Source organism: Myotis nattereri, assembly GCF_964212035.1.
Source record: "Myotis nattereri genome assembly, chromosome: 1".
Classification (NCBI taxonomy): Eukaryota; Metazoa; Chordata; class Mammalia; order Chiroptera; family Vespertilionidae; genus Myotis; species Myotis nattereri.
The window spans coordinates 146,027,511-146,040,135 of record NC_138075.1 but is presented as its reverse complement, the minus strand read 5'-3'; the positions used below and the strand labels follow the sequence as shown (position 1 = coordinate 146,040,135).

Sequence of the window (12,625 nt, the reverse complement as noted above, 5' to 3'; positions counted from 1 at the left end):
GCCCCCACCACTTAGGGAGTTATCTAGAGGGAAGAGGATATGAGGCCACTGCCCCAGTGCTTCTGATAAGAGACTGGTCTTCCCAAATACTAACATGTTAATACTAACATGTTAATACGCACAACCCCTTTATGGGGTAGGTACCCTTATCACCACCATTTGAGTTATGAGGAAGTGAAACTTAGAAATTCAAGTCCAGAGTTCACGTTCTTAGCTACTATGCTATGATTGATTTTCCAGGATTCTGGTCTACTTTACAATTAGAAATGTACTAATTTTTTTCCTACTAAGAGCAATGAATTTCTCTTCCCCATGAGTCCTTCTGGGGAGAGATTCCAGCCTGCCCCCTCCCTCCAACCTTCCTCCCCACAGTTACCACGCAGGTTATAGTCCCAGTTCACCCTTCCTTCCAAACACTAGCCAGCCCCACCTTCTAACACATGGTTACCAGTTCTGGCTCATCTGATGCCTTAAGTGGCTGAGAGGATGTTGATCCCACTTTCCAGTGACTTATAAGAGGGGCATTTCCTGGAAATATTGCAGGTGGACATTTCACTGTAATGAGATGTTCAGTGTCTGAATCAATCCTGTTGCCTAGAAACCTGTTCGTGTTTGGCAGGAGGAAGGTGACTAAGGCACAGGTACAGTCAGACCTAAAGCAGACACTTATTCAGCATGACCTGCTCCCAGCCCTTGACTGTTGATTTCATGCTTAACCTTGACACTGTTGCTTCCCATATCACTCACTATTAAGAGAGACTCCTTCCTTTCTTTTCAAGACGGGGAAATTCAAAAGGCACTTTAGCTGAAATATATGCTATATTGTTGTACTTACTGAATTCTGAAGAAAAGTTTTAAGACAAAAGATCATTACTTGACTCTTACATATGAAGAGAACTAAAATTATGTGGTGTCATAGAAGTAACCTGCCATCCCTATAAAACTCGGTTCTCTCTCATAAATTCAGTTAACCCTTTGCGGTCGTATTAAATTTGGACATGGGTGTTGTACTGGTCGGAATTAATTTCCATTAAAAGAGCAGTGATACATAACATGCAAGATTATGAAGGATACACAAGATTTATTAATTCTTTTTTGAACATTAGATGTATGTTTAGACAATAATGTGTTTCAATAACATGTTTTTATGTAAAAATTGTATTTTATATTTCTCCATTGTGTGGTATCTTTGAAAGCAGTCTCCAATATGCAGTCCTGGTTTTCGACTACATGTATCGCAAAAATAATTAGTTTGGTGTCTTCCACCCCTAATCTTTCTGTTCGAACATACAGAGCAATCTTTACTTTTCACACCTTCACAGTGCCGCAATATATGCAGTTTCCCATTAAGCCTTTCATCTTTATCTGAGGCCGATGGTCTTCCTGCCAAAATAAAACTCTTCATCGTTACTTTCAGATTTGCAGTACACTTCTTTCGGTAACTTTCTTTTTGCCATTTTGGAGTATTATTTTGAAATATCTTAACAAGCGAGAATGCCTAATTATAGTTAAACGTAATTTGTAAAGCTTTATTTGAAATTCTGCGAAGTATCTCCGAAGCTTGTCCATTTCTTCACTCTCAAAAGGCGACTGACTCGCCGCGGTGTTTTGCATGGCGAGTGTGGAATGACGGCGTTTGATATCGCCGACTTGTCGGGGCAATGTTTTGGTTCGTGACAAGGTCGCTTAGACACTTAAGAGCTTTCAGAGAAATTATGAACTGATACATGAATGAATAGAGTTAAGATTCATACAGTTCCTTGCTGTGGTGGCTGAGAGCAGACATACGACCGGAACGGTAAAAAAGCTTTGGTGGCTGAGAGTAGACAAACGACCACAAAGGGTTAATATACTACATTCTCAAACAGCACTGAGTCACTACTTTTGACCTCAAGTCAAGAAAGAATGTTTTCAGGCAACTAGAGGGCTGACTCATGTGGCAGGCCACATTCAGGCCAGAAAAACTGTTATACACATACCTGTCTCTGCCGGAGTCCATTCATTGTCTTCACTAGCTGAGTTTAGACAGAGACCCCCCAAAAGCTAGTAACCTTTGAAGTCCTAGCAAAGTTAGGACTGTGCACAACCCAGTTAATCTAGGAACCACCCAGTTAATTTAGGTAATGGTAGTTGAAGCATCATCCCCACCTTAGTTCACTTAATTCCTTAGATACTTGTGTAGATCCTTGTTGATTATTGTTGATCAGATACTCTGCCTATTCCTGGAAATTGTCTACTGATGAGCTAATCAGATACTCTGTCTACTCCTGGAAATTGTCTGCTGATCTGTGTGTGTCATTGAAATCTCCTTACCTAAGGCTACTCCAAGCTCAACAAAAGACTGGAGCGGCCTGAGCATCGGTGGAAGTCCTTCTGGACTTGCCCGCCTGGTCCCCCAATATTTCCAAATCATCTCATGTCATTTTTCTCTCATTTGTGTGCGGCTCCTCTTTCAGATACCGAACCCTAATAAGGAAACACTCAACATGTCTCTCTCTTTCTCTTTTTTATTTGAGGGTGGGGAATAACAAGAAGTAATTGATGACCACATCTAAGTAGCTTCAGAATGGAGGGGTTTCACAATCAAATACCATAATATATATAAACATATTGCAGTTGGTCAAAGGTCATTTACCAACTTTTATTTTAAAACTTAAGTTAGCATGCATACCTAAGTCACTCTAGAAGCCAAAAAAATCTAAAATAAAACACTCTAGAATAATAAAAAAAAAATGGCTCGCATTCCATATAAATTCTCCACCAGTTATTGCTACTCCCCTAACAGTTTGGGGCTCCACTATTTTTCTTAGTCATTTCTATGCATTAAATATTCAAAGAAGGAAAAGTGGTTTAAACAAAAACGAGCACATACACACATAGCAGATACTGGAGTTTTCTTTCTCTTTGTCCTCCTTTTCACCCATGCCTGCTAAAGACAAAATGTAAGAACTAAGGGTGTGCCTAAATGATACCTAATCTTGGTGGGAAAGGACTATATCCCAAATCTATGTAATACTTATAGACTGAAGGATACAAAGTAATTTAGAACACGTTTTTCTTCCCCTCACCAAACACTATCCATCCTAACACAAGGGTTCCAGTATGCCTGTATTAAATACTATTAAAAGTCTAATAGATGGACACTTCCAGTCAAGATGGTGGAGTAGGTCAATGCCGTACTCACCTCTTCCCATGACCACATCAAAATTATAACTAAACTACGGAACAATCATCAGAGAATCACCTGAACTTCTGTTACAGAAGTTCTGTAACTAAAAATATACAGAAGCAGCAGCATTGAGACTTGTAGGAGGGGCACTGGTAGGATGGGCGGCGACATGGAACACCAGTGTGTGGTGGTTAAAAATCGGGAGGGGGGCTGCAGAGGTCCTCCTCAAAGGAGCAAGGAGTCCCAGACCCATACCAGGCTCTTCAGCCCAGGGTTTCAGTGCCAGGAAGAGAAGTCCCCAGTGGAGATTGTGGTTTAGTGCAGTGGTTGGCAAACTCATTAGTCAACAGAGCCAAATATCAACAGTACAACGATTGAAATTTCTTTTGAGAGCCAAATTTTTTAAACTTAAACTATATAGGTAGGCACATTGTTATTAACTTAATTAGGGTACTCCTAAGGCTTAGGAAGAGCCACACTCAAGGGGCCAAAGAGCCACATGTGGCTCGCGAGCCGCAGTTTGCCGACCACGGGTTTAGTGAGACAAAGGGCTGATGGAGTCCCAGGTGTTCCTCTTAAAGGGCCCGTGCATGGACTAACTCGCTGAGAGACTCACTCCCTCTGAGCTCCAGCACTGGGGCAGCAGCTTGAAAGGCTCCAGGGACATACGAAAAGGAGCTGAATTGTCCGGCATCAGGGCAAAGGCTGGAGGGGCAGCTTTCTCCCAGACAGAAGTGCTGGCACAGGCCATTGTTCCTTTGCTCAGTCCTCTCCCCACTGAGTTAGCAGGCAACATATCAGAGTCTCTATCAACCCGACTAATACTGTTCACCCCACCATGCTGATTCCCTGAGATCCCAGGCCCATCCAAGTTGTGGGCCTACACAAAGTTTTTCCAGTGGCTTTTCCATATCAATGACCAGTCTTGGTTCATTAGGAAACATAAAAAAGAACCAACCAGAAATGAAGAATATATTAATTGAAAAGAAGAACACATGACAGGGAGTCAATAGTAAAACAGCTGAAACAGAGGATCAAATCAGCAGTTTGGAAGATAAGGAAGCAGAAAACATCCAATATGAACAACAGAAAGAAAAAAATCCAAAAAAATAAGGATAGCTTAAGGAGCCTCAGGGACAACTTCAAGTGAACCAACATGTGCATCATGGAGTTGCAGGAAGGAGAAGACATAGAGCAAGAAATTGAAAAGCAACCTGAAAAAAATAATGATGGAAAATTATCAAAGCTGGTAGAGGAAATAGACATACAAGTCCAGGAAGAACAGAGAATCCAAACTGAGAGGAATCCATAGAGGCACACATCAAGAGGCCCACATCATAATTAAAAAGCCAAAAGTTAAAGAAAAAGATAGGATCTTAAAAACAGCAAGAGAAAAGCAGTTAGTTACCTACTAGAAAGTTCCCATAAGACTGTCAGCTGATTTCTCAACAGAAACTTGGCAGGTGAGAAAGGACTGGCAAGAAATACTCAAAGTGATGAAAAGCAAGGACCTACAATCAAGATTACTCTACCCAGCAAAGCTATCATTTAGAATCAAAGGACAGAACAAGTCTTCCCAGACAAGAAAAAGCACGGCCTGAGGTCCCCTGGCCCGGAGCTGGGGTGGAGGCATGGCCTGAGGTCTCCCAGCCAGACACTGGGGCGGGGGGTGTGGCCTGAGGTCCCTGCCAAGCCCCACTGGGCAGGGGGTGCAGCCTGAGGGCCCTTGTCAAGCCCCATCAGGCAGGGGGTGCGGCCTGAGGTCCCCTGGCCCGGTGCCAGGGCAGGGGGCATGGCCTAAGGTCTCCCAGCCTGGTGCCAGGAGGGGAGTGTGACCTGAGGTCCCTTACCCAGGCCAGGCGTCATGCAGCATCAGGTCCCTGCTATTTGGTCATGGCATTACGGTGTCCTGGCTAATTTGCATATTCCTCTATTTTCTATATATAGATAGCTAAGATATGGAAGCAACCTAAGTATTCATCAATAGATGAATGGGTAAAGAAGAACTGGTACATATATACAATGGAATATGACTTAGCCTTAAAAAAGAATGAAACCTTGTCATCTGCAACAACATGAATGGACCTAGAGCATATTATGCTAAGTGAAATAAGTCAAAGACATAACATATGATTTTACTTATATGTGGAATCTAAGAAACAAAATAAATGAATGAGCAAAACTGAAACAGGCTCAGAGATACAGAGAACAAACTGATGGTTGCCGGATAGCATGGTGTTGGGAGGATGGGTGAAAAGGGGAAGGGATTATGAGGTACAAATTGGTAGTTACAAAATAGTCATGGGGATGTTATGTACAACACTGGGAAAACATTCAATGATATTTAATAACAATGTTTAGTGTCAGACGGGTACTAGATTTACCAGGGTGATCAATTTGTAAGTTATGTAAATGTTGAATCACTATGTTGTCCACCTGAAACTAATAAAATATTATGTCAACTGTAATTGAAAAAAATAAAAATTATTTTTTATTTATTTTGTTGTCGTTAATCCTCACCTAAGGATTTTTTTCCATTGCTCTTTCAGAGAGAGGAAAAGAAGAAAGGAGGGAGGGAGGAAGGAAGGGAGAGGGGGAGAGGGAGAGAGGGAGGGAGGGAGAGAGAGAGGGAGGGAGGGAGGGAGAGAGAGGGAGAAACATCGATTTGAGAGAGACACATAGATTAGTTGCTTCCCGTACGTGCCATGACTGGGGGTGGGGAGTGAACTGGCAATCCAAATGCATGCCCTTGACCAGGAAACGAACCGTGACCCTTTGTTGTTCAGGCTAATGCTCTAATACAGGCGTCCTCAAACTTTTTTTTTTTTTAAATATATTTTATTGATTTTTTACAGAGAGGAAAGGAGAGAGATAGTTAGAAACATCGATGAGAGAGAAACATCGATCAGCTGGGGATATGCCCGCAACCCAGGTACATGCCCTTGACCGGAATCGAACCTGGGACCTTTCAGTCCGCAGGCCGACGCTCTATCCACTGAGCCAAACCGGTTTCGGCGTCCTCAAACTTTTTAAACAGGGGGCCAGTTCACTGTCCCTCAGACTGTTGGAGGGCCGGACTATAGTTAAAAAAAAAACTATGAACAAATTCCTATGCACACTGCACATATCTTATTTTGAAGTAAAAAAACAAAACGGGAACAAATACAATATTTGTATTTGCATGTGGCCCGCGGACCGTAGTTTGAGGACCCCTGCTCTAATAGATTAAATAATTTTACTTTGTCCATGACAGCTACAAAAAGGGTATGTATATAAGTTTACCTAGCAAAGATTTTCATCTTCAACTAATATGTTAAAGCTTTATTGTCTTCAAAATGTTTTCTTTTTGAAAGGCATGTCATTGGGGGTGGGGGAAATATTTCCATGTCTATAAAAATCCTGAAATCTAGCCTTAGCCGGCTTGGCTCAGTGAATAGAGCACCTGCCTGGGAACTGAGGGTTGCAGGTTCAATTCTGGTCAAGGGCATATGACTGGGTTGCAGGCTTGATCCCCAGTAGGGGGTGTGCAGGAAGCAGCCAATCAATGATTCTCTTTCATCATTGATGTTTCTATCTCTTTCTCCCTCTCCCTTCCTCTCGGAAATCAAAAAAATAAATAAAAATCCTGAAATACACCAAATTCTATAATAGCTTTAAGAAAGGGGTATTCTGATTTTTAGAACTGGCTTATTATTGGTTACCATTAGAATTGGCAAGTAATATGGGATCAATTGTTCTCCAAAATATTTTAAAGTCTTTCACCGTGTCTAAAGATGGTTCTCCCAATTTGGGGTTCATGGCTGATGAGTGCATCTGCTTCATTCAATCTTGTGAAATGTTTGGGGCTTGTGCATGTAACTGGGGATAGAAAACTTTGCTTTTCAGATTTTCAAAATAGAGTTTAGCCTTGGGGAATGAAACTGCCAGCAGAAAGCTTAGTTATTAGGTTCATGAATCTGTTGCTGGCTACCTGCATAAAGCAAGTGTCAGTAACAAAAGAACATTGGTTCCCACGCTCTATTAAAGCTTTCTGACAATTACACAGAAGTAACGCCTCCTCTGTGGTAGCCAGCACAGTTTCCTGCATTCGTGTACTCTGAGAGCTGAATTACCAGGAATTCTGTCTCATCTTTTGAAACCTTATTTAACCTTCATTTAGATATCTGAACGTCTGCTATGGCCAGGTGAACCAGACAGACCTTGCCCTTGCCTTCGCAGAGATGGAAGTCTAGCTGGGGAAATAGTAGTAACACAAAGAAAAACCTGAGAGCATGAAGAACCAGTGTTCTGGATCACAATGAGCATTTTAAACCGCCTAAATAGAAACACTTCTCTTTAGATGCCATCTAATTTCTTTAGGGAAAGCAGCTTAAATGAATAAATCTTTATGTTTAACACGTTTGTCAGTTTTCTATTTGAGCATTTAAAAATTTAAATGAGGTATTAATACACAATTATACAAAATAAAACTGTTTCAAAATCTTTGGGCCTATGTCCTATCTATATATATAATCTATATGTATAAAAGGCTAATATGCTAAGTGTCTGTCTGGGTAATAACATCACGTAGCAACACGTGGCTTCCTCTCCTTAGAGACAACTAGACTCCTTACAGTTTCTTCAGCCCAGGAACATGACCTGCTTTATAGCCAGGTCAAACATTTCACACTTTAACCAAATGTCTGTGAAGCATTTTTCCCTGCCTCATCTCATTTGATCCTCACAGAAGTGCTGGAGTAGGTAGATAGGAGACTTGGTGGAATCCAATTTTCTTTTCATTAGCCGGAAAATGGAGATTAAAAAAGAAACGACCTGACTGAAAAGAAGAAATGGTGGACCTTGAAAGTGACTTCAGGTTTTCTCACTGTGCAGAATATAGTCAAACACTGCTGCAGTTAAATATTTCACACTTTGTTCTCCCTGCGTGATCTACAATAATAATCTGCTTCGTGTTGATATTTACTGCTGTGTTGTTGACAATTACCTGAAAGAGAAGTTGGGGTGCTTCACTGGGCTGGAAAAAGTTTAGCTAAATCAGAAAGCTGATCTAATTAAGCAAGTTTATTCTCTCTATATAAAAGACTAAGTTGACTTTCACATGTGCGATACATATAAAGCTCTCACTGGTGCCAATTGCAAGTGTGTGTTTCAATTTGTCATTGTTGATCGTGAACTTGGTTGACACTTCTATTATAGAGAAAGGGCGAATAGCGATATTAAAGTATTTCTTCTAATTAATTTCCTTTCAATGTGCATGAATCCATGCACCGGGTAACTAATTTATACATAAAGATCTGCTGTCCTGAGTGAAGTCTCTAGGGTTATTTATTTGTAGGTAAGTTTTAGAATGACAGCAGGATTAGACATCAGACTGCCTAACTAAAATCCTGTGGCTATAAATCCAAAGGAATTTGAGTAAATGTATTTACCCAATCATCAAATTATAGAAAATTAAAGCAAGAAACTTTTAAGCCTGAATATGAACATTGGGAGGATCAAAGGACCAGTTGTGGATTGGGCACTAAACATAAAACCATTCAATACCCGGTATTTGTAGATGTAAATGCTAAATCACTGCTCAGAAACCTGAGGGATTACACATTTTACAACAGAACACAGACTGCAAGTCAAGAAATAATGCCAAAGGTCAGTTAATTGCATGCTTAAATTTTTTGTGTCACTCACCACTAACACTGCAGACAGAATATTAAAATCTTTGCAACACTAACTGTGTCAGGGTTCCCAAGACCACTTTCAGTTCAGTGACTCACTGGGAAGGCTCAGAGGACCAGCATTTGGTTGTATTCACGGCTATTTGTTATAGCAAAAGGACACCAAGCAACATCAGCAAAGAAAAAAGGCAAATGGAGCAAAGTCCAGGGCAGACCAGCAGTGAACTTCCAAGGGCCTTTTCAGCGGAATCTCATAGGTCAAACCTAATTCCCCAACAGCTGTGACAACACCTGTGAAATGCTATCTGCCAGGGATGCTCATTAGTGACTCAGTGCCTGGGGTTTTTACTGGGCTGGCCACATAGGCACCTGCCAGGCATTTACCCCGATTCCTCCCAGAAGGCAAGCAGATATTCAACATAAATATTACTGTCTGCAAAAAACAGTTCAGACCCGGAGACATTATGGTGGAAACCCTACTCAAATCTAAATTCCCAGAGGCTAGCCAAGGGCCAACCTTACAAGCAGGCCTGTCTAACTAAGGACAGCTATCTCAGACCCATTGTGATACTTCATTTTGTCCTATTTCAATTCTCTATTTCATATAGGACCCAACTACCGGAGAAAAGGACTTTCTCCAGCAGGTCACCTAGGTACATCATGAGCCTGAGAAGCATTTTTATCCTGTGTTTTCAGAACTTAAAATGGAGCATTTTTAACATGAACAAGCATTATTTTAAATTACATAATAGAAGATTTAAGATGGCCTTTCGTAGTCCACTTGTACAATAAAAACAGCCAAATTCTATGCATTTTCTTCTTTAAAAAAAGAAGCACCACTGAAAACTCTAACAAATAATATTCCTATATTGAAACTCCTGAGACACCATTTAACCTACCAGACTGGCAAAGATCCAGACCCTGGACCGTTCCTCTCACACATTCCTAGCAGTGCTGAGAAGAAGAAAACCCCCCTCTGGGAGGTAATTTGATAATATCTATCAAAAGTATACACAAACCTTATGACTTGTGATTCTACTTTGAAAATTTACACAGATATCACTGCATACATGCCGAATAACCTATGTGCAAAGTTATTTACTGCAGCATTGTTTAAGAGCAAAGGATTGGCCACAACCCAAATGCCTATCAATAGGTCACTATTTAAATTGTGGTACATCCATACAATGGACTGCTCTGTAACTGTGGAGAAAAACAAAAAAAAGAATGAGGAAGCTCTCTTAGTACTAACGTGATGAATGCTCCTACAGACACTAGAAGACATATATTGCAGAGAGGTATAGTTTGTTATCTTTTACTTTATGAAGGGAGCCAAGATGAATTCATAGTCACATTTGCTTGTCTGTGCATGGAGAAACAGGCAGGATGCATTAGACACTGGCAATGGAAGCTGGGAGGGGATGGTAGAAGCAGAATTTGGGCAGAATCTGCAAACCTGAAAAAAAACGTATTGAAATAGTATACTTGAGAAGTAATTCCTCTTTCTTTCCTAAGCCCAACCTGGCATCTTTTTATTTGTTGTTTTAATAGGCTTCTATATTTTTGCAATGATTAATCTAGAGCAGTGGTTCTCAACCTTCCTAATGCCGCGACCCTTTAATACAGTTCCTCACGTTGTGGTGACCCCCAACTATAAAATTATTTTCGTTGCTACTTCATAACTGTAATTTTGCTACTGTTACGAATCATAATGTAAATATCTGATATGCAGGATGTATTTTCATTGTTACAAACTGAACATAACTAAAGCATAGTGATTAATCACAAAAACAATATGTAGTTATATATGTGTTTTCCGGTGGTCTTAGGCGACCCCTGTGAAAGGGTCGTTCCACCCCCAAAGGGGTTGCGACCCACAGGTTGGCGACCCACAGGTTGGCGACCCACAGGTTGGCGACCCACAGGTTGAGAACTGCAGATCTAGAGCATAAGGTTCCATTTATCTTGTTTTCCAAACCAGCTTCTAATAATGTTTTCATCTTGGGTCTGGCTGCCATTTTGAAGGGGGTTCCTGGAGACACCTGGGAATGAGTCAAGTTTTCTGCACCTCCCTTCTCTCATGTGTTTGCTGAGGACATTCGGAAGCTTCTTTAAAGCTCCACGAAAGCAGGGAGTTTGCTTTGTTCACTGCCTTGTTCTCAACACTAAAAAGTGCCCAGAAATCGTTCAGTAGGTACCTGTAGGATAAATGAATTCTTTTCTTTTCCCAGCTGCAATGGGACAGACACCACCAGACAAAGGGAGAGACATCATTGGGGTCAAACATTTAGAAATGGTTGTCATTCCTAGTATCTGCCTGATATAAGGATTCAAATCCCAGCAACATTTCTAGAATTATTTTGAATTTTACCGAAGACAAATAAGCCTATAGAATGTTGTGCTGAACAGTAACTCTTAAATGTTCATAAAAATTTCTTTTTGATTAACATGGAATTATAAGGCCCTGGAGTGCATCTTAGGACTGGTCTTTTTAGGCAAACACCACACTAATTAGTAATGATGAAAAAGAATGGCTATCGTAAGACTCAAATGAGCCCCAATCATAAGGGGCTTATATATGTAGAGGAGAGAAAATATTTTGCATTAAAAATGCAACTGATATTTTTATTTTCAAGAATAAAATTATCATTGAAATTAAATCCAAATTGGTATAGTGAATTGACTTGCAAATGCCAATCACAAAAGAGGAAACCTCCTTCCTCCTTAATGGACATAGAATGGATGTAATTACCACTCCGTTTTAACCTTGGTTTAAATAACTATAAAGCAGAATGATTTTGCTAGTAATAATTGCAGTAAAGTTGCTGAATAGGTGCAGAGCTGATTGATGCTTCTCTGAAGATCTTTAGTACCACAAACTTTTTTTTTTTAAATAAATTTTTACTGATTTCAGAGAGGAAGGGAGAGGGAGAGAGAATTAGAAACATCAATGATGACAATCACTGATCGGCTGCCTCCTGCACACCCGCTACTGGGAATCAAGCCTGAAACTAGGGCATATGCCCTGACCGGGAATAGAACCATGACCTCCCTGGTCATAGGTTGATGCTTAACCACTGAACCACATGTCCAAGCATGACTAACTTTTCTTAATGCACAGCTGAGGCAGTTACTGAGTCAAGGGGTCTCTCTGAGGGAATGTTACTTAAGAAGATAATAAGGGGGGGGAGGGGGTAATCCATGGAAGAACAGCACTCCAGTCTAAGGAGGAGCTGGTTCAAAGGCCCTGAGCAAGAATGAACCAGGTAGGTATAAAAGAACCTCTTGGCAGTAATGGGAAGAGGTCAGAACATTTTGGTGTTACCTCTATTTCTCTTGCTGGCATTTAGGACAACAATCCAATGATAAAGGAAGCAGCCATGTACCCGATTTCAAGCACTCAAGGAAGCTTGAAATCTAAGCCTCTCCTGAGAATAAAATAGACATTCTCATTGCTAAGGCATTTATGAAAGAAATGTCTTCACTGGAAAACAGAAGCTAGCAGAGAAGTTGCAGGACAATTGGGAGGCAGCCAACCTTCCACTGATGCAAATTATATTTATGATATAGTGCCAGGAAGCCCCAAACCTACTGTTTGCAGATGGTGCCAAGCGAATCCCACCCTGGTCCTCACAGGAGTTGACACTCTGTCTCGCAGTAGATCCTTTCTTCGAAGAGTGGTATGGGGCAGAGGAGGGTAGCTCTACAAGGTGGAAAAAGTGAGAGGTTAAATAACCATGATGCTTTATTGTTATGTTTTGTTGGTTTCCTGGGGGTGGCAGTG

The 12,625-nt window shown here is 40.9% G+C and overlaps 1 protein-coding gene across 1 annotated transcript in view; it reads right to left on the bottom strand.

Annotated features, from left to right (window-relative positions):
- The window catches only part of SGMS2 (sphingomyelin synthase 2), an 87,910-nt gene that overhangs the window by 43,499 nt on the left and 31,786 nt on the right, over positions 1-12,625 (bottom strand). Inside the window, exon 2 of the mRNA XM_081088806.1 lies at positions 12,434-12,544. The gene's annotated coding sequence lies outside the window, so the exon portion shown is untranslated. The remainder of the gene's footprint in view (positions 1-12,433; positions 12,545-12,625) is intronic.